Genomic DNA, 22782 nt, shown 5'->3' on the forward strand with positions numbered 1-22782 from the left:
ATGTAACAGATGGATTGCAGTATACCGTTGATAGTAGACGTGTGGTAGTAGATGGATGGTAGTAAATGTATGGTTCCATATGTTCCCGTGTATTTTTCATTTGGAACAATTGACTTGCCTTTGCCAGTGTTTGTGACGGGTGCTACCGGTTGGGTAGATAACGCCTACCTTTTCGCGAACACCGGGAATCATGACTATTAATCACAGCAAAAAAAGTGTAGGTTTCCGTCTTCCGGAAACCTTCCGGAAACCTTCCGGATACCTTCCCATTTTGGATCCGGCCCGGATACCTTCCGGAAACCTTCCGGAAACCTTCCAAAAAAAATGTCAAAATTTGGGGGGTGCATTTTGTTCACTTAAGTGTGAAACACATAAAAAAAATAACTTGAAAATACCAAGCAATTTGAAGGTTGTTGAAGGCATCTGGAAGGTTTCCGGAAGGTTTCCGGAAGGTATCCGGAAGGTATCCGGATGCAAATTTTCTTCATGACTTGCTTCTGGTAAATAATGTTAGCCTGTGCATTACAGGTACCTGTTGTAATATTCTGTGTTATTTTAATGGTAAATATCCTCCTAAAACATTTTTGGAGAAGAAAATTGTTCAATTTCATATTTTGTCCTTTTCGGATGTTAATGGTATTTAATGAACAAACATCAGTTCTTGTATAATGATATCCTTAAATTTCATGTCCAGACTTCCAGTTTGTACTGAGAAAAAGAAAAAGTTACAGGTACCTGTTGTAATATTCTGTGTTATTTTAATGGTAAATATCCTCCTCAAACTGAGATATGTGGACATGCATTGTTCACAAGTTGTTTTGCGACATGGGTCCAATGTGTGAAGCTTATTGCTGGTGTCCGCCACCATGATATTGTGGCAATATTGCTAAAAGTGGCAAAACAGCATTCTCACTCAGAAAAAAATGGCTATGTGATTTGGCATTTGGCCCTGGTGAGATTAACAGATTAGTTTGGAACGGTATCAGTACTTGTTATATCGGGACAGTGTAGTTTCATGGGAATATAAAACAGAATACAATTGTCCCAAATTGGTGCATAAGACTAATGGCATCCATAGAAAACACCTAAATAAAGTACAGAAAAAATATCAATGTCATTTGTCTACTATGGTGGAACTACAACTTTTGTTAAGTATTTATAGTAGGAAAACATACAGGGCATTAGTACATTTCATATTTGTTCAGCACCTATGTTATGGCTGATCAGTATTATATATCTTTATGCTAATGAAGCAAAACAAATCATGTTTTTGGAAAAAAATCTTATTTATTGATTATATGGCATTTCATTGGTACATATCACAAATTGAAATTTGATCAAGCAAGAAGAGGAACTAGCATAAAGTAACCAGTGGTGTTTGCAAGGCCTTACAGAACAGACGCTTCAATGCCATTTTCTAAATAAACAAATTAGTCAAATCTCAGAAGAATTTTATTGAAGAAGAATATCTAAAGTCAATTATGTTTCTGCAGTAAACCACAAAGGTCATTCAGATTTGTATGGTCAGCATCGGTGTACACAACCTGGACATAGTCACAGTGCTTTGGCATAAATTCATTCAGACTTCATTAGTGTCATAATAAAACCACTTACAGTCACATTAGTGGCATTATTCATTCAGAATCATCACTTTCTGAGGTGAATCTGTTGGTTGTTATCAGGAGTACTGTTCATCTTCCGGCGAGTCCCTTGTCTGAATTGTGTGAGCAAGATCTTCTTAAATGTAGCTGGTGTCAGATTGTGAAATCCAGGTACCTGAAACATTTCATAACATCTTTAGAAACTTGTTAGTCAAAAGTTATGAAACACACACATATAAATTTACAAATGTTTAAAGTTGTTTTCTCAAACAGTGAGGTATTGACAATTTATCTTGCAACTGATATTTAACCAATCTTTGAACATGTAAATAAGCCATTGCAAACAGAAAAGTGTTCAGAAAATACAAAAATGTATGCGGTCTTCGAAAACAATACCACAAGGTTCACCTGAATTTTGCTTGAGTGTTTGCATTACATCAAAATGTAAGGAAGGGTAAACAAGACTATGCAAAACTAAGTTACATAGGTTCTTATACATAAATACATAAATGCAACTATTCATAATTATCAAAACACATGTCATGTAAGTGATCTCAAAATACAACATAATGAGCGAGTGAGTTGGTATAGTTTCATGCAGCTTGTTAGCAATATTCCAGCTATGGGCTTCACACATTGTACCCATGTGGTGAATTGAACCCGGGTTTCAGAGACTGTTTCACCCACTAGGCTACCCTTGCACACCAAATACAAAAGAAAGTATATTAGGAATTCAGAAAATAGATATTCTCACCAAATCCATTAATTCATTAATGGAAGCTATATTGAAATTCAAATTTTGACAAATTAGGATGAGACTGTAGAAGCATTTATCTAAGTTATTATGGATATTAAATATCTACCGTTAATTGGTAGTCCATCATAGACAGTGATAAGAAATTCAACTGAAAAGTACAATCTGAACCATCAACTAAAAACTATGTATATTACATTAAAGGGGCCGGTCATGTATTACCGGTATGTTCTCATTCATTTTTGACACAACCCTCACTGAAAGAAAATGCAAAGCACTTTATATTTTATTGTCCGTTTTGTCAAAAGTCTCCCCTAGAGACTCTCACATTTTGGGGTGACCCTCCCTGTTTGTTCTGATCTGAATTCAAATATTCATGACTCATTATCATATTTTATCATTCATCCTATCTTTTTTTTAAATTAACTAAATGAAGATTAACAATAACATGCAAATCTGCCAAAATATTGGCCTGGCAAAGTTTAAATTAATCATAATTACTGTTATAAAGTTTTGGATCCATCGTCTGTTTCTAAATACAGTGAAACCCAACTTTGACTTGTGTGGCATTGTTGAATCATCTACCCAATGTTCTTTATGCATTGATATGCATCTGCACAGAGTGGTCAAAGTCTGTGTCTGACACATAGTGTGCTATGAGGGAGACATCAGTTTGTGTCTAGCCAAACTGTCTGATAATCTCAAGGGCTGCCTTGGTAGCATCAAGGGATGTAGCTAATCCTAAATAAACATAAAACAAGTGACATCATCTCTTCTACAGAACACATGATCAAAGCCTGCCCCACCTTTGATGTTTATTACCTTGCTACTCTAAAAACAGCTAATTAGCAAAATGAACTCAATGTCAACTCATTGTGGACTAGGGATTAACAGGGCAATTAGTGTCGGGTGGGTATTAGTACTTGCAATTGTCTGTTAATTACTTAATTGAGTAGTGACGGCTTAGTCAGTTGTGCCTTTACAACTGCTATTCAGTTATCGAGTCAGTTTACTATGTAACATGCTTCTTGGGACCAAGGAAATGTATCTTGCTGGATAACAGTTTTTTTCTAATTTATCAGAGATCAGAAATAATAATAATGACGTTTTTGATGTGCATTTCTTTGTTGTGTTCACTAGGATGATGGTGATGGTGTTTGAATTATTAGACACTATTTATTCCAAAAGAGGAATTGGGTTGGTGAAGAGGCAAAGCTTATTTGAACAAAATATATATTGAATAAACAGAAACTGTACAAAAAACAAATTAACTGTATCTACAGTTGAAACTATCATGATGCAAATTTTCACTGAATCAAAGTCATATCTTTTCAAGACTCAGATCAGGTTGTAGTGATTGAAGGTCACATTAAACTTGCTAATTTCAAATCATTTATTACACACTTATGATTTGGTTTGCTGTTTTATGCCGCACTCAAGCAATATTCTGGCTATATGTAAATAATCGAGTCTGGACCAGACAGTCCAGTGATTGACATCATGAGCATCGACCCACACAATTGGGATCAATGACATGCATCAACCAAGTCACCGAGCCTGATCGCCACCTGATGGCGTTAGTCAACTCTTTAGACGAGCATTGTCGCCCGTTACGGAAAGTATTGGGTTACAAATATCCCTTGTAAAACCTTTCAACATGTTCAAATGACACATCGAAAGGCCATTGTGAAAAATTGCACCATGTTAGGATTCTTAAATACAGTTTCAGCTTGACATTGAGTACTTTAAACTTTAAAGTGAAAAATACATTCACAACAAGTGAGCTGTGTCTGCCAATCAGAGTCGGTGAGTAAATTGGAGTAGGGGACTAATTTCGAAGGTAAACTTGTTTCAACGTTTAACAACTACATGCATTTGTGTTTGTATGAGACGATGTGTGTTTAATTCCATATATTTTACTTCAAAGCATGTTATCACAATAAATTGAGTCGGGTATAGGATAAGTTGGAGTAGAGGCTAATTTCTATTGTAAACTTGTTTTAACATTTCACAATTATTGGTCTTTGCAAGTTATCAATCCTAGTTTAATTTCATTTATTTTACCAAGGTAAAAAACAAAATAAGGTGTCATTTCGTCAAGTAATAATCGCCATTATCGCTTTCGGCGAGTATTTCGCCAGTCAGTGCTGTTTTGCTAAGGTGTCGTTTCAGCTATAACCCGCTTATTGCACATTATTAGTTTCAATTTATATTTATAATCATTTTAACCACTGTAATAAGTAAAAAATGAAATAAAAGTATATAGAAAATAAACAAGCACTTGTTATAAAATGTGCATTCGCAGGAAATATTTATAAGATAATCCTGCATGTAGCTGTGGCCATCACACTGAAGATGCACTTCACTTCTTTCTCATATGTCCAAATTACAATGATTTAAGACAGAAGAGAGACATGTTGATTCCTGGCCGAAATGTATATAAATGAAATTTCTATAAAATTACTATTTATTTCCTACTTACTAAAATAAATATGACATATATAGTATACCTGTTGTCCAGTTTCTTGACATTTTTGCCAGACTCAGGTTCAGCTTGACATTGAGCTAATCTGAGTAAAGCTACTTAAAACTTCAAAGCATGTGATCTTTCAATGATAAGTTTAGTTGCACCTCCCAATCAGAATCATGAGTAAATTTGAGCAGAGGCTAATTTCTAATGTAAACTATTTTTAGGTGACTAACATTTAACAATTATTTGTGTTTGCAAGTTTAATTGCATTTATTTTACTTCAAAGAAATCAAAGCATATTATATTTTCACAATAAGTTTAGTTGCATCTCCAAATCAGAGTCGGCAAGTAGATGCTAGTTTTTAATGTAAACCTTTTTGAACATTTCTCAGTTATTTGTGTTTACAAGTGACCATGCAAGTTTAATTTCATGTATTCGGGCATATTCAGACCCAAGGTAAAAAAAATAACAAGGTGCTGTTTTCACCAGGCAATAGTAGGCGAGGTATTATTTCCCTTTATAGTATAACCCTCTCTTACAACTAGCATAGGTTGATGGGGACCAATTCCAACCCGGAATCCCCAAATGAGTGGGTATGGTTTTAGGCTGTTTTTAGCAATACCACAGCAAGGGACACCTGACATAGACTTCACACATTGTACCCATGACAAGAATCAAACCTTGGTCTTCAGCACTTCAACCACTAGGCTACCCCACCGCCAAAATTCCCAACATGATAAAGTTGTCATCACGGTATTCTTCAACAAGTTCAAGTGAAAATATCCATACCTTTCAAATGTCTTATCTTCCACTTCACAATGTTCACTGTTGCCAAACTCCTGTCATTTAATTTGTTCTTGATTATTCACACCTGCAAAAGTAAGTTTAGTCAGTACGGTTTGAACTAAAAAAATGAGTCACTATAGAGTATCTAGATAAAGGAATATAAATAAGCAAACATATTTCTACATCATATACATTAGCAAGGTTTAACATAAGTTAGGTAGATTGCTTATCCTACAAAAATTAAATCACACATTTACTAACATATATAAAACAGAATAAGTGGCTTACAGAAGATAAATAACTTTAATACGTGATCAATATTATTAACATATTCCTTACCTGAATCAGAGACCATATAACAGTCTATGTATTATGGTCTCTGTCTGAATATGTCACATCTTCAGCTCCCTGCAATCGAGGTTGTGAAACATTTCTGCCGTAGGAATATTACATCCGCTGGGATATCCCTTGTCACACTGCCTGGCATGGTAGGCAAACGCATATTCCATACACCACATAGGTATACTTCCTAATACACACTGTCGAAATCCCCGCGGCTCCCAATATGGCCTGTATGAACTGTAATCGGCCAACCTCGTCTCTTTCCGTAACTGCTGCAGAAATGACCGCTCGTCATTCGTGACCAACTCGTGTTATTCCGGGACAAGCAAGTCTACCCATAATTCCCTGTATGGCCGAGGGCGCCATTTTGGAACACAAATGTAAACAAACACTCAAACCTCGTGTAATCGATGTACACCGTGATCCTTGATTGCGATATGCTTACCTCGTGTATCGATACATTGTTCTCAATCACCTCTAACTCGAAAATCCCGGTCGAAATCCACCTGAGCCATCCACAACAAGGACGTCAAGTATTTCGAAAACTCGATTGACAGCCGAAGGAAGGAAGAGCAGCTTGCAGATGCCAGGTACGTAGCAGGGCTTCGAGACATAATGTTCCATGATTTCTATACAGAGATCTTATGGAATGGATTGATTTAGATATTTTCCTGATCTCCATGTTACTACTGTAAACGTCAAGGGCCCTTTTAGTTTTGTTGTTTTCGGAAACCCTTTGTTATTATTATGATCAAGTGTTTGTTGTGACATGATATTTCTATTTGGGATTGCATAAGAGCTACAGGTGCAGGACTTTTAAGGGTCGTGTCCTTATTCTCAACATAACGCTGGGATTTGATGATGAGGGTTAGTTACCAAGGGTATAAATCTGGCAAAGTGCATGTCAAACAAAACGTGGCATTCAATTCCAATCATGTGTTGCCACCTGAACCACCTGAAAGTGAGATATGGATTACAATGACAGATTATCAATCTTTAACAAATTCACACTGAAACATTGAAAGGATAAAGACAAGTTAGTTGTTTTCTGTTTCAGCATGTTCAGGGTTTGTGGGGAGGTTCACAGACATCCTCAGGGAGGATACCAAGTATTGAGTGAGTATTTTTGTTTGTGATAAATACAAACTACATGTATTCATCATGGTATATTTCAATGTAATGTGAAACATCACACTCACAATAGTCCAGCTCTGTGATGGCAGCCTGTAAATAATTGAACATGGACCTGGACCAGGCAATCTAGTGATTGTTATTTTCAGCAAAGATCCATGCCCTCAGAGTATGATGACAACCTAGTCTGACCACTCAATTCATTAGTTGATTAGTGTTTGCAGCGGTAGAAACTAACATTTTCAGTCCACTAGTCCTAAAATGATAGCATATAGCAAAACCTTTAAAATGTCAAAATGATTAGTGCCAATTTCTAACCCTGGTGTTTGGATGTTGTGTTTGTGTGTGTATGTATGAGTGTATTTAGGTTGGTTTGTTGTTTAACGCCGCACTCAGCTATATGACGGCGGTCTGTAAATAATTGAGTCTGGACCAGACAACCCAGTGATTCATATCATGAGCATCGAGCCACGGAATTTAGATCAATGACATGCATCAACCAAGTCAGAGAGTCTGACCACCCGATCCCGTTAGTCGCCTTTTACGACAATCATAATGGCCTTTTACGGCAAGCATGGGTTGCTGAAGACCTAGTCTACCCCGGAATCTTCACGGGTCGAGTGTATTTAACTTTAATCATGAATCTTATACTTGTTTCTCTGTGCTTTTACTATGTAACCCAGATTTTCTCTGGAATAATAAAGTATTCTCTTATTTATATCATTTCTGAACAAAGTGTCATATCAAGGTTAGATCTCTGTCAAAACAGTGCCATGGAAAAGCCAAACAAATAGCCTAGAAATAAAAGTAAATACTGCATTGCATTAATCTGCATTTCAAGAAAATGTGGCAATAATTCATGGAATGATATTCACCTCGGTGAGGATCTCTCTGCATTGTCGAACAAGTTATTTCCTATGTAATGTATGTGTTGAATGACCCTGACTTTGTTGTCAAAATATTGTTTTAACATTTGTTAAATATGGGGATAAATGTCATCTCTGAATGTTTGACATGAATTATTATGATTAGGGTAGTTCTAAGTCGGAATCACAACCGGGGTTTTTTCATTTGAATCAAATGTACAACATGTACAGTTTGGACATTTCTGTGATGTGAATGCTACTTATGTTTGTAGAATGTCCGGATGAATAAAAGAGACAGTCATCCGTGCAGCATCAATGCAAAGAAAGACCATAGAAGAGCAACAGTGAGTGGTAAATATTTTGAAATTATTCTGTTTGGTTCATATGGTTATTTTGCAAATATGTCTTCAGTTTGTTCCTTATCGCTGTAGGCACGGATGTCCTATTATCTAAGGCACTACAATTTTCTGTGCAGAGTTGCATCTCTTGGGCTTAGCAGAAACCTATAGTCATGGGTTCAAATCCTGGTTCTCCCCGATTATGTTGCTAGGTTTGTCAGCATTATACACATACTCGTGGGATTCATCAAAGACCTGCATCACTTAGGACTTTCTTCCCACATCAAACTAACATGCGGTGATATATCTGGAATACTGTTCAAAGCAGTGTTAAAGCCAAATCATTTATTTAACACTGCATCCAGCAATAGTTTGGCTATATGACAAGGATTGTGAATATATATTTTCCCATGTTGATGAGTTGAAACAATCACTAAATGACATCTCTTTAAAAGATTCCCAGCATTCCAAGCCTCATTAATAGATAAGGTTGCGATTGAGTAGGCTCATTGATCACATGTAATCATACCACAGTGATGTGGGATATTGTCCATAATAGTTATCATCGGTTTGTCTGGACCGAGTTCATAACATTAGTCACTGGTTTGTCTGGTTGAGATTTGAGATGTGATTATCTTAAATGTTTAGCATATAACAAGACTCACATATGACAACTTAAGTGATTTTGCTGCCTTCTATCTGTAAGTACATGTGGCAACAATTCTTTTTGATTGCTAAAATCATTTTACATAATGCTGCAGAAACTGAAGTCCTGCTTGAGATCCCTGGATGAGTACTCCAGGTTGACAGTCTGGAAGGACCAGACAAGGGAGTCCTAAACAGAGGCTGCACCCCTTCAGATATCAGAGGTGATTTGCAGACAGCGATGATGAGGGTCCTGTTATTTCAATGGAGGCCGACCGAGAAATTGTATACCAAATGGTACTGGGACACACAAAGGCTGGTCTGGCTAATGTGAGAAGACCAACCAATGCCAAGCTGGAGTGTAATTCTTCCAGGACATTCAGGAAATTCTTGTAAACACTTGAAAGGAATGATAAATGGGACTTATTGTCTTTAAATGTGGACCCAAACACCAAATGGAAAGTTCACAATTCTACTAACACAATGCAGCAGAGATAGAGTCTAACTGTTATCCCCTCATCCTGGTTCCTGTTCATCCATGGCAATATAGAAAGAAAAGGAGGATTGAGGGAAAGTAAGTTATCTGAACTGGTGAACATAATCCATAGGTACTGTCAAGCGAACAGTTATCACACTCTGTTATGAGTATTGAAGAATAGGATGAAATTGCATACTGCATCAGGAACCATCATGTGAACACTGTTCAATGTGCGATATACTATAGGCATATGAATAAAAGAAATTGATAATTTGATTGTTGCTTATGTTTCATTTACCAGCTGTGTAATTGGGGATGTTTCATGATTTTGCCTCAGTTTAATAGCCACACTTATCAGTATGAAACCATGCATTGCTTGGGCATCTCAAGATAAATAACACATGTTTCCTTTGCTCTGAAAACGTCTGATGACACATTGATCTGTTATGTCAAAGGTTAAAGTCACAACCAGACAAAAAGTTTGTTTGTGGTCTAACTCTTCCTTTGGGCAGGGGTCGAAGTTGGAAAAAGGTCGTGTGTGATCTATATATACTACATTTTCCCTTAAATTGCCTTTTCTACAGAAGTCTTAGTAACTCTTATACATATACTGGTTACATTACTTCCATATTTTGGTCAATGATATGTTGAATTCTACCAAAGGACTGCATATTTGGTTTATGTGCTGGATAGCTCTTTGAAATGTTTTTGAAATATTTATCACTGATATTGAAGGTCAAATTCACACTCAAAAGTGATAACTCATGAGGGGTTGAAGTGTAAGATCAAGGCAACAGTGAAGGGGTCATTCATAAAGTATTTCTGCAATTATAACTAAAATGCCTATTTCTGGAGATATTTGTGAAGTATTAAGCACATCGTTGTTATATTATTTGAATACACATATATGTGCAGTGGTTACAACTCCAGTGTCAAATTAACTGTCAATCCCTTTTAATAAAATAATTCACAGTAACTGAGGAAGAGCTTACTGTAGTACCATAAAACAAGGGTGAGGCAAATGTCAATGAAGTTAGTATTTTGGATATAACAAGTACATGTACATGTACCGTTACAAATAGTCGTATTATCATCTCACTAGGACCAAAGGCCCAAGTGAGCACATTGTCAATGACTTTTTCTTTTTCTCAGTACAAACTGGAAGTCTGGACATGAAATTTAAGGATATCATTATACAAGAACTGATGTTTGTTCATTAAATACCATTAACATCCAAAAAGGACAAAATATGAAATTGAACAATTTTCTTCTCCAAAAATGTTTTAGGAGGATATTTACCATTAAAATAACACAGAATATTACAACAGGTATCTGTAATGCACAGGCTAACATTATTTACCAGAAGCAAGTCATGAAGAAAATTTGCATCCGGATACCTTCCGGAAACCTTCCGGAAACCTTCCAGAAACCTTCCAGATGCCTTCAACAACCTTCAAATTGCTTGGTATTTTCAAGTTAATTTTTTTATGTGTTTCACACTTAAGTGAACAAAATGCACCCCCCAAATTTTGACATTTTTTTTGGAAGGTTTCCGGAAGGTATCCGGGCCGGATCCAAAATGGGAAGGTATCCGGAAGGTTTCCGGAAGGTTTCCGGAAGACGGAAACCTACACTTTTTTTGCTGTGATTTGACAGTGATTCATAAACTTATGCCCATGAGATAGTCTGATTCGTACAATCGAGTTTTGGCAAAGACTTCTTATGAATATGGAAAGGTTTTTGCAGCAGATGGCTGTTGCAGATATGTGGTAATAGATGGATGGTTAGAGATGGGTGGTAGTAAAATCCCCTCACTTTCTGCAATACCCAGCTAGCGGGAGCTGTGAAACGTATTCCCTGAAAGGAGACGGAAAGCAAATAGGGGAACCACGTACGCCACGTTTTTTCAGGACATCCTGTTTTTGCCCATGCATTTCTCCTTTTTCCTCTTGTATTGGAATATTTGTAAATTCAATTATAAGGACAAAAACTGTGCCAGTTAAAGGCGACAATTAAGAAGTAGGTGCACTTGTTTAGCAATATTGCGCTGTTTCATCGGTATCTTCTCCCGCTGCTTGCAGGTTCAAGAGAGGCAAGACAATGCGCAGCCAAGCTAAATCCAGAGCAATTAAAGCTAGGTCGATGTAAGGAGAATGTCTGCTCAACTCAAGTGCTACTTCGTCCTATACAACAGGTCAATCACGCTACAGGACGCTGTCCGGAGCTCACGCTGCCAACAACACGCTTCACGTTACCTCTCCTATTGCGCTGGTTGATTTTTTTCGTGATGTATTTGCAAGGTACATCAGAATGTACTTTTGTAGTCATTTAGGAAAGAGGACATATGACCATACCATATGTTAGACAGACAAAAACATCGAAACGTTGCATAAAACCTGCGACTCGGTGTGATCTTCGAGCTTTCAACTATATAGTTTATATATTCGTTGTCATTCAGAAACAATGTTCACTTTTCACTCAACACTCATATAAACAAGAGTAAAGATGTTTACAAACTTATGTAGTTATTTTTTTAACTCGAAAGAGAATTTTGTAATACTACAGAAAATAGAATAATGGGGATACATTAACATTGCAATAGAGTCGATAGAATAATGCTTGCAGCAATGAAGATGGAATAACGCTTGAAGTAATGAAGATGGAGTAACGCTTGAAGTAATGAAGATGGATTAACGCTTGAAGTATTGAAGATATAATAACGCTTGAAGTATTGAAGATGTAATAACGCTTGAAGTAGTTAAGATGTAATAACGCTTGAAGTAATGAAGATGGAATAAAATTTGTAATAGTGCGAATGGAATAGTCTTGAAACAATTAAGATAGACCAACGCTTGTAATTGTGTTGATAGAATGACGTTTGTAGAAATGGCGGAGTAATGAACGCAATGGTGGTCCAACCCCTTTAGTGGTACGGATAAAACAACGTTAATTTGATTACTATGGATATAGTAATTATTTCATTGTCAAAAGAAAAAGTATAATTTTGAAAGCTCGGATAAAAAAATACTTGTAATAGTGATGAAAATAATCGGCAAAAAAACTTTCAGTAGCGTAATGTCTTATGAACTACATATAGATATGTCATGGTTATATAACCATGAACAACAATCTGGCTTTTAAATATAATGGAACATTCATACTGTTATTGCGATGTAAATATTCCACATGTTTTAGCTCTGAAAATATTAACAGTTCATTTTGCTTGTAAAGAAAAAAATAGAATTAGGATTTTTCCAAGCACAACAACATTGCCACCTATACGAGATGTGACAGGAATTCGACTGGAATTGTATTACATGTATATAGTATGTATACAGCACAACAACAGATGAAATCATATGACCCATTTGATAATGTTCCTCACGGAAACGCTAGCATCGGCTGAGCGATGTCACAGTGTGCAGTGATGTCTTCTTTGAAGGAATTAGTGCGCGCCACCTGAGGTCATGTAGAAATGATGTAATATTCTAATGTAGGATGCCACTGAATTGAATTGTCCAGTTCCCAGCGTTAACGTCGCCAGCCGTCTGTCTCATGGGTCACACATACAGCCAGAATTTGAAAGCTCATATAAATAAATCATGGCTGATCAGATAGATCGTCTATGTATTCATCAAAGGCAAATCTGGAGTAAAACAATGACTTTTGTCTGAGTTCTTCGGAAACGTGTTGGGAATAATACATAACATATGGTTTCCACTGTGAAGGGTTTTTGCCGGGAATTTGCCTGCTCAGTAGCATAGGGTGATTGAAGTGTCAAACTCATACATATATCTGCTGCATTACACGGCCGATATTCTTGTCAAATCACAACCTTATATATAAACCAGACATGAATATGGCATGAAAATTGATCATCGGTCATAAATGGACGAAATAAGAGAAAGTTATCACAATGAAAAAATCGTATTAACAATTGGCAAATTAAACGATTTTCACGAACGAGTGAAATGATTTATGGGGCGATCAACATGAACAACAATGGAATGTTTTCGTTAGTTCATCAGCATAACATGGTTAAGACGTGTATATAGACGTCATACACCTAAAGCAAAGACAAGGAACATAATTAATACTTAAGGATTAATTTCATTTCAGATCCTAGAGAGATACTCCCGTGTTCATGTTTCAAACTTCCCGTACTTAAGGCTAGGAAATGCTGTGTTTATCAAAGAAATCAGGAAAGTGACACTTTTAATCTCACGACGTCCTAGCTCATATTTTGGCCTTGAGGATAATTTTAATCATGCTAGTAAATACTGCGGTTTGAGTTTGCTCCGAGCGGTATTTAAATCGTATCGTGATGTGTCTGATTGATATTGGAGAAAGGTTTTAGACGTTTACCACTTTGCTGAAACCCACAAGGGCATGGTCCTGACAAACCTTGAAACACAATCAGGGTGAAGGAAGGATCCGAACCATGGTCATAGGTTGTTGACACGTCTAAGAGACGCAACCCCACACAGCGAAGGGCATAATGTGAAATTATTTATTTGTGTAGAAGGTTACCTCGAATGAGTATTAAGGAATAATATAACACGTCAACGCCAGAGAATAATGATTAACCGCCGAAATAGATTCCATTGGGCGTAAAGAGAAAAGTTATATGGATGGATCTGGAAATGAGGGATGACGCTAGGTGTTAACGAAAAGGGTAAGCATGTCCTGTGCTCTACCAGTAGGACCCACCACTTTATGTGTATGAAGCAGTGTTTGTTTGTGGCCTGAAACGACGGCGGCTGAAATCTAAGCAGAAAATCAAGTGATCGACGAGATATTCCAGTAACACTATAGCGCATTTAGCGATTGTGTTGAAACTAAAACTATGTTAGGTTTGAATTATGTCCGCTGTGTACAAGTGCATAGCTTCTGATCATGTAGATCTATAAGCAATGTCAACAGGCTGTTATGTTGGTCACAATCAAGGCAATAAATATTCATACATTTCTTGGTTTGCAGTTTCCAGACGTTGTGGGGTTTGTGCTGATGTAGATGTTGACGTCGTAGTCGCCCACGCCTAGTTGATAGCTCAGGTGTTCTATGTAGCCTCATATTTACACTTGTTATATCGTGGCCACCAACCAGTCATGCGAACGTAGCTACTTTGTAACAATAAACATCCATGTCATCCTCACTGTACACAATATGCCACACACAGTTATTTATACGCCAGTGGAACTGCCAAGAATGCTATAGGGTGGTGACATATATAGCTCCATCAGCAAGTAACGTAACGATCCCTCCGCACCGTCAGCTACATCACGTGCAATTAATATCTACAAATAGACCTTCAAGTCACCAGGAGAGGAAACTGGATTACCGGGGTCGATCCTGTGGAGATGGAGAAGATGGCAACATGCTTTTGTTTGTGTCTCGGGAAAGATGGTGACTATTTTCCCTTCATACAAAATTACGACCTTCGTGTCAAATGCTTGATTCACCTTCACCGTTCCTGACAGATAATTCCCATGCGAGATTAAGTGATGCGACGAAGATTCTATTTAGATAGCTTAGGACAACTATCAAATCAGTCTTAGATAGGATCTGATTACTTGAACGTCAGTGACACAAGCTTCAATTAAATTGACCTGTGTCAATAAATCTCAAGATTCAATAAGGCATATTATGACCAGATGAATCCATAAATGTCCAGAGTATCAAAAGGTGTACCAGGACTTGCTAACGCACTACCGCACTAATCAACGCCATTAAGAACGCGTAGAAGTATTACAGCTGGCCCCCAATCTACACAGAACTCTAGATCTAGGAGCTCCAGAAAACATATAATCTAACACGGTTCGTTTAGTGTTTTGTCAAGTGAACAATTGACTTGCCTTTGCAAGTGTTTGTGACGTGTGCCACCGATGGGGAAGGATACACTCACCTTTTCGCGAACACCTGCTATCATAACTATTTGATAATGGTCCATAAACACATGCTCAAGGTGTTTTGAATTAAGACCATGCTTTGACATTGGCAATAATTTTGTCAACCATGATACACATTCACTGACATGAACAGGAAGTATTCAGGCGTTCATTTCCAGTTATAACATTGGGTTATTGTGCCACTATTGTGATAACCACCTTATTTATACTTCCTTGCTGTACGTTATCTCAGAAATAGTAACACCTGCAGCTGATTGACATAATATAACATAAGTACTCCATGTTCCTCAAAGCGGTTAGATCTGACAATTTCCTCCAATTCTTTTCTCGAGGTTCGTTAGTCTAACCAGAAAGGAATGAGGCTGTTGTTGAGGTATAGGCATCTGTTTGACTGCAATCAGCAAAGGAAGTGAGCTGTTTGTGATTCGGGATTTATTGAGTCATCAATCAGTGACAGTTCCAGTAAAGGGCAGAGGGGATAATCACAACTGTGATAAGGTTGACAGCATACACGGGGATGTAGTTCATCTTCCCTCTTAAGTTCACATATCTGCCGATGATACTGATATGTAAACCAACTGATGATATGAGGTGCTTAGCCCACATACCTACATAGGTAATCAATTCAGTGATTCCCACTGAAACGCAAATGTTGGCCCAGGAATCGCTACTTACAGAACTAAAGTATGAAATCTGTAAACCATACAAGATCAATGACTATATTATATTGCAACACACAGTTTTAGTTTTAAAAACAAAAACGGTTTCATAGTGCCAAATACGTGGCAGTAGCCATAGGTAACAGGCCACATAATAAATATCAGTGCACTCACGAATGTCAAGAATTTGTCGCTATCGAATGGCTTGAAAGGGTCGCGTGCTCCATTCTTGAATCGGAAACACGGTAAGAAGTTGGCAGGAAGTCGGTGTTTCCAGGTAGGCATTCCATCCGCATTGGGCATGGACGCATCGACACAAGTCAGGCCGCAGAAGAAGAATCCTCTCGCTCGTATATAGATACAGCCAACCTTCTAGAAACTGTTACCTCACGAAACTTCTCGAACAACCAAGTTACGTTTGGCAACAAAAACCGAAAGGAGGTATCTCTTCAGCTGCCGTGGGGATGTCAGAAACCCGTGAAGACCCGTGGTAGAATAGGTCTTCAGCAACCCATGCTTGCCGTAAAAGGCGACTATGCTAGTCGTAAGAGGCGACTAACGGGATCGGGTGGTCAGGCTCGCTGACTTGGTTGATACATGTCATGGATCCCAAATGCGTAGTTCGATGCTTAAGCAAACAAGCAAGCAATCATCAGAAATGAACGTGTACTGTCTACTGCCACACCACAGTAATGTTATTCAAATCACTTGGACCTGTTGTGCCAACAGGTTGCATTTATTAGACCATAATGTTATCATCCCGTATTTTATAAACTATCCATCGCCTAAACAATGTCAACATCAATAATATATAATCTCATACAATTGAATTATTAATAACAACAGCTCATGGTGTCAAAAAGTACGAACGTTTAGTCGTCAGATGTTCCGGTGTTCTCTTGTTTACATGGATATTGAAGAATGTAGATGTAGCTTAGAAATATCACTGTGTATAGAGCATATGAAACTTCTCTCATGAAATTTTATCGTGTATAACGGCGACAAAAATACTGTCCGCAACCATAATAACTCCTACATTTGAATGTCCATTGTATGAATCCGACAATATCATAAGCATGTGTTTATGAGTCACTGTCCAACATTGATGATATCAGGTGTTTGCGGGAAGATGAGTGTAGCATGCTCTACCGGTGACAGCCGTCACAAACATAGAAAACGGCAAGTCAAGTGTTCTGAACAAACTCTGGAATTGCATCTGACATCAATTTGGTCACTGATGCGCCAAATGTGACATGTCCTCAAGATGTCAGTTATTAACATCTTAAAAGCTTTACTAAGTCCTTGAATAATGTAACCCTGATCAAACAACTTTTGAGCAAGAGTCGTATCACGTATTAGAGAATATTTTTGCCACTAGTATAGCTTCAACCTCAGACTCTGTGTACTTGGTGCACAATTAACAAGTATATTTTTCTGTCGCTATCTTTATTTTTTATGAATAATGTCCACCCTTCAGGTCTACACCGTCTTCCGGATAAGACACACGTGTAACCTTGATGTCTACACCGTCTTACCGATAAGACACACGTGTGTAACCTTTATGTCTACACAGTCTTACTGATAAGACACACGTGTAACCTTGATGTCTACACCGTCTTACCGACACACGAGTAAAATCAACATCGCCGATAAGACACACGTATAACCTTGATGTCTACATCGTCTTACTGATAAGACACACGTGTAACCTTTATGTCTACACTGTCTCACCGATCAGACACACGAGTAAAATCAACATCGCCTTACCGATAAGATGCACGTGTAACTTTCATATCTACACCGTCTTACCGATAACATACACGTGTAACCTTCATGTCTATACAGTCTTACCAATATAGTTCAGGCAAAAAAAGGTTTCACTCGGAACAAATTGTAACAGAATTATTTTACTGCAATGCATTTCTACAAGGTCCAAAGAACAACATACTAAAAGTCCCAAGCAATCCTAGTTTGGGAAATAATTTATGTCTAATTTGCATAATCCAATATAGCCATTATTATCAATATATCTTCCATATTTCAGATGAGGCTCAATCTTTCGATGAAGGAAGCATGTGTTCTGTTACGAAATAGCTACATTGTATTTCTAAAAATATATTCACAAGTGCTGAACCATTTCGACTATTGATAAATCTACCAAAATTCAAGATGACCGCCAATTTCAAGATGGCCGACACATTTCCTAAATGTGTGTTTAGACGGTGGAATCTTTTAACTCTAAACAGTGTGCTGGGACTTCTGTGCATAGGTATTACTTGGCACACTAACTCACTGAAGTATAGTTTACATTTTTGTGAAAAGACGCTCCATCACCAGAATTCCCTGGTGGCCAAACATTCCAAGATGGCCGCCAAGAGATTGCTGGATAGACATGGAATATCAATACACTGTTGGTCTCTGATGTTATATTTGAGTAATTTGAACTTCTACACTGGGGTTAACAGACCCCAGGAGACATGTAGAATACTCAATCATTTGCATTAATCCAATATAACCACTAAATATCAATATGTATCTCTTAAATGACATGTTTTGGAGAGTTTAAATATCAATGTTGATTGCTATTGTCGGTATCTACTTATTACCATGACAGTAAACACTAATACATGTTTTGTTTTCATTCATGTTGGAAACAAGTATGACCAGATGAGATCCTCTCAGCATTTACCGAAACTCCAGTAAATACCAATACTTGAATATAAATCTGAAAACGTTTGATCCAGTGCTCATTCAGTTACATGTGTGTGTGATTTATGAACATTATTATGTGAAGAATAGTGGCAAAGTTGTCATGGTGAATGCTGTCGCTAGATGTTGCAGGATCATTATGCCTCGAAAGTCTCAACAGGTTTGTCATCATCATCATTGCATTCCCTACCCACAACACTGAAATGAGACCATATTTCTGGCAAGAGCTTCTTCTTCTTTTACAGTCTCATTTGCATTTGCAGCAGATGATGTCCAGGAGTGCTCTAGGTGCTGCAGGCTGATCTGTCGGTATTGGTATGGAACATCAATCCAGTGAATTCATATTGAAAGCTTTCCACTCCATCATCTGGTACTGGACACGGGGACTGTTGTATATATCTTGTGGCTACAAAGATTGGCAGAGTTTGTAGCTCTGCATATTGTAGGTTTTCGTCACTTTCTCGCAAGATCACTTGTACCTTAATCTATCCAGTCCTTCCTCCTCACATCCTTCATATAGAGAGACACAAGTTAATGTTTGCCAGTTTTGCATGTGCAGAACTACACCCAGGTCTATCCCGTTTGTAACCCAGATGGGCAATAAAGTGCCGTTTCTTTTTTGCGTTGGTCGGGGACGCATCCTTCTTCGATCGAATGACCATGTCCCCTGTACACTAGTACAGAACAAGATCTATCTACAGGCACTGTACAAGTATGAACTCTGTAGTCACCCACCAGCATTGTTTGAATAATCCTTCCCTGCATTGCAGGCCAGGAAGGCAACCCTTGCTGATATTATCTGGAAAACCCTTGAAGTGAAACAACGAGAACCTGGAAATGCCCTGTAACTCTTGATAGTAGTTCTCTATTTCACCGCCTACCATGACCAAGTGTATCTACGCTATATCACGTATGTGAACTATATACCATCTGTTGTACAGAAATATGCTGCTGCTTACATTGTCTTTAATAGCCACAATGATGATCCATCAACGAAAGATGCCACATAGGGGCCTGTTCTGGTGAGAAATATTATTACACGGGGGAAATGGTCATTCAATCGTAGAAGGAAGAATATTTGAATAAAGAAAAACACAAACAGCTCTGTATTGGGTGTCTGGGTGACAAACTGGGTGCAGCACAATCCATGCACAACAAGAAGCTGTCACAATGTCCTGGTGGAAGATGACAAAGGCTTGCTCATCCTCCTTCTTCATCATGTTAAAATGGAATCCCCTAATTTGATCCTGCCACCAGAACCCAAGAAAGATTAAAAAAGGAACAGAATTTGGTGCATGAAGCAATAAAGCAGCTGTTGTGTAGTGATGTATGTGAGCAAGTGCCTTTTTTGTACGTGCAATTCTTGACTGTCACACCACTCCTCGCCTGTTTGGTTTTGGAGAGGGTCTAGGGGATGCAAAAGTCATCACCGAAGCAGGTAACATGCAAGAGTATCTTTATATGGTGGTTGTAAGAAGGAGGACTGGATAGCTTATTAATACAAGGTGACGGAGAATCTATCACAGGTAAAGCCACAAATTCTGCCACCATCCTCTGCAACCGCAAGATACCACAGCCCCTGTGTCTACTTCCAGATAATGGAGTAGAAAGGGTTCAATATCCATTGGATTGGGGATGGCAAATAATAGATGGACGTTGCTTACCAATACAGAGAGATCACCACCTTCACCACTCCCGAACATCATCTTCTGTAATTTTAAAAAAATAGGCTGTAACACACGAAGATACACTTGCCAGAAATATGGTCTCACTTGCAGTGCTGTGTGCGGGGAATACCATGCTACAAGCTGTACCATTGAACAGTTACTAGACTTCTAAAAGGATGACAAACCTGTTGAAACTTTCGAGGTACAATGCATTATGAGCCTGCAAGCTCAAGCTACAGCATTCACTTTTTAAAACATTCCACTGTTCATCACGTACTAATGATCATGAATCACACAATCATGTAACTGAATGAGTTAAAAACAGCCTAACCGATAGGATACACGTGTAACCTTAATATTTACACAATGGAAGTTGTAGTCATTACCTTACAGCCGCTCAATAGAGGATATGCAGGTGAGCTTCAGTATGTGCGGTGTTACGTTCACTGGACAGCCATTCACGTCTACCAGCATGTACAACAATCTCATAGAAAACATGCGCCATTTAGATTCCCCTCATCCTCTTATACTCCAGGTATGATGCGTCACAACAACATTAATACTAGTATACAACGCGCATTCCTCCTCGCAAACCTCCCAAGCCTGATCAGCCTACACTGTGAAATCGTTATATAAACTGCCGAGATGTAAGGAATTACTCGCAATCGCGATGAAGTGTTAACATGGCAGTTGTGTAATACAGCTTTAACAGTACGTTCACAGTTGTGTGTGAATGTCGCATTAGTGTAAGCCTTCACTCGGATGAACCATTTACGCCTCCCCGGCGAGAGTTCTTGTATTGATATAGTCTAACCAACCTGACATGTGTCTCCTGAACGCCACAGTAAATGAATCATTAGTGAGAAGGTCATGTAACGGCCGAATAGTTTTAAGGCGGGGGTTTTCGTTGGAATATATTGGGTAAAAAAATACTGGTACAAGGGAGTGGGGGTATTGGGACACCTTTCTGGGTGAATATCAGAAACCGAAATTTGATTGATGAAAAACCTTTTGATGATGAAAATTTTGTACGTTACACGTGTATCTTCTACAAAAAAACTAAAGTATGTGTTTTGGTACGTTACACGTGTTTTATATCGGAAAGGCAATGTAGCAATGTACGTTACTAAATGTTATATTTGGAATAACACTTTCTTAGTGAAGTACAGATTTTTGTACTTTTGGGGTTGATTCCCACCCGGGATTCGAACCAACACAGCCAGAGTGAGGCACCAAATCGCTAGCACACAAAGTCAGTGATCAAACCCACTCAGCCACCGAGGCTTCCACAAAAATGAAAGCTCCACAACTACATAGTAGTAGTAGTAGGTGATGTAGTATTGTTCGCTTCACGCATATGTTTTCGGGAAGGCAATATGTTATGAAGATAACACGTGTACCGTATCAGGAAGGCAGTGTAGCAATGACCATGACGTGTATATTTAGACAATTTCATGGTCTATGAATATTGTATGACACAATACATTTCTCTCCTCTAAAATTAAAACAAATAATATTCCTGAAATATTTCTCTGCTGCTGATTTCATGTGGAATAGAACTAGTAGCTCAGACTTGCTTTTAAATATAACTAGATTAGTTTTGTTTTCATAAAATGAATATATTCCACATGGCGCAGGACCAGTGTATCTTTTCTGGGAGGGTGTATAGTCACGAAGGTTACATTGCATCTTATCGGGAAGTTGGTGCAGTCACGACAGTTACACGTGTATCTAGTTGAGGTGTGTGTGTGTGTGTGTGTGTGTGTGTGTCTGTGTGTCTGTCTGTCTGTCTGTCTGTCTGCTAGTGGTTAAAGCGTTCGCTCGTCACGCTGAAGACCTGGGTTCGATTCCCGACATGGGTACAATGTGTGAAGCCCATTTCTGGTGTCCCCCGCCGTGATATTGCTGGAATATTGCTAAAAACGGCGTAAAACCAAACTCACTCACTCACTCACTGTCTGTCTGTCTGTGTCGGTGTTTGTGACCGGAAGGCACTTTAGTAAAAAATGCTACACGTGTGTCGTGTCAGGGAGACAGTATAGCAATGAAAGTAACACGTGTAGCTTTTATTGGAGGGGTCAACACTGAATCTTATCGGGAAATTGATGTGGTTGTGGCAGTTGCACACGTATCGTATTGGAGTGTGTTCATTGAGGTTACAGAATCATATCGGTAAATTGATGTAGCCGTGACAGTTCACGTATATTGTATGGATGTGTGGTGTGTTTGTGAAGTTTACACTTGAATCTTTGCAGAAAGACGCTGCAGCAATGTATGCTACAAGTGTATCTTACAGGGGGCACTCGTTTATATTGTCTTTTCGGAAAAGTAATGTTGTCATGAAGGTAACAGTGTATCAATGGACAATGAACTAATGTCAGCATAGGCAGTCGAATAGCTTATTTCCAATTACCTGAGGGTGCAAG

Source organism: Haliotis cracherodii, unplaced genomic scaffold (assembly GCF_022045235.1).
Source record: "Haliotis cracherodii isolate W230 unplaced genomic scaffold, xgHalCrac1.p SCAF_16, whole genome shotgun sequence".
NCBI classification, from domain to species: Eukaryota; Metazoa; Mollusca; class Gastropoda; order Lepetellida; family Haliotidae; genus Haliotis; species Haliotis cracherodii.